The sequence below is a fragment of the Chrysochloris asiatica genome, unplaced genomic scaffold, assembly GCF_000296735.1.
Source record: "Chrysochloris asiatica unplaced genomic scaffold, ChrAsi1.0 scaffold00125, whole genome shotgun sequence".
Classification (NCBI taxonomy): Eukaryota; Metazoa; Chordata; class Mammalia; order Afrosoricida; family Chrysochloridae; genus Chrysochloris; species Chrysochloris asiatica.
This window is the reverse complement of record NW_006408643.1, coordinates 5239048-5240379: the sequence shown is the minus strand read 5'-3', so window position 1 is coordinate 5240379 and position 1332 is coordinate 5239048.

Here is a 1332-nt window from a genome sequence, read left to right as displayed (position 1 = left end):
AGTTTCAAACTGCTGACCTTAAGGTTCACAGCCTGATTCGTAACCACTATGCTACCAGAGCACTAGAGGCACTCATTTACCTATGACAAGAAATTTAGAAGACAACGACTTGGCCAGCTGACTGGAAGCAATCCATATTTATGCCCATTCCAATGAAAGATGACCCAACGGAATGTGGAAATCATTGAACAATATCATTGATATCACATGCAAGTAAAATTTTGTTTGTTACTCTTGTTAAGTGCCATTGAGTCGATCCCGACTCATAGGGACCCTGTATAGAGTTTCCAAGGAGCCGCTTGTGAGCTTGAACCACCGAACTTGTGGTTCATACCAACCTTGCAGTTCAGCGCATTAACCCATAGCACCACACCAGGACTCCAAAACTTTGCTTAAGATAATTACTTTTTAAAATAATTGCAACAGAACTGCCAGAAATTCAAGGCAGATTCAAAAGAGGATATGGAAAAAGGGGTATTGCTGATTTCAGATGGAGCTTGGCTAAAAGTGGAGAATGCTGGGAAGGTGTTGACTGTATGTAATACGGCTTCTCACTGTGAAAATCATGACAAACTACAGACAACATTGGAAGAATGGGTATTTCAAAACCTTTTATTGTACTCCTGAGGAGTCTGTACATAGACCAAGAGAGTCAGTCCTTAGAACAGAACAAGGGGATACTGAATGCTATAAATATAGGAAAGGTGTGTGGCAGGGCTGTATCTTTTCACCATACTTATTGAAACTATGCTGAGCAAATCATCTTAGAAACCGGAATATATAAAGATGAATGTAGCATCTGGATTGGAAGAAAACTCACTAAAAGCCTGTGATATAAAGATGATACGACCTTGCTTGTGGAAAGTGATGAAAACTTATTGATGAAGATCAAAGCCAGCCACATTTAGTATGATTTGCACCTCAATTTAAAGAAAACAAAAATCCTAACAGCTGGACCAGTAAACAGCATCGTGATAAATGGAGAAAAAATTGAGGTTGTCAAAGATTTTATTTTGCTTGGATCTACAAGCAACGCTCTTGAAAGCAATAGTTAAGAAATCACAAACAGGCAGATCTGCGGCGCAAAACCTCGTTTAAGTGTTCAAGAGCAAAGACATTAGTTTGAGGACTAAGGTGCGCCTGACCCAAGCCATGGTATTTTCAATAGCCTCATATGCGTGTGAAAGTTGGACAATGAATAAGGAAGGACGTAGAAGAATTGATGCATTTGAGTTGTTGGAGAAAAATATTAAAAGTACCACTGTTGTTATGTGCTGTAGAGTCGGTTCCGACTCATAGCGACCCTGTACAGGGTTTCTGAGGCTATAAATC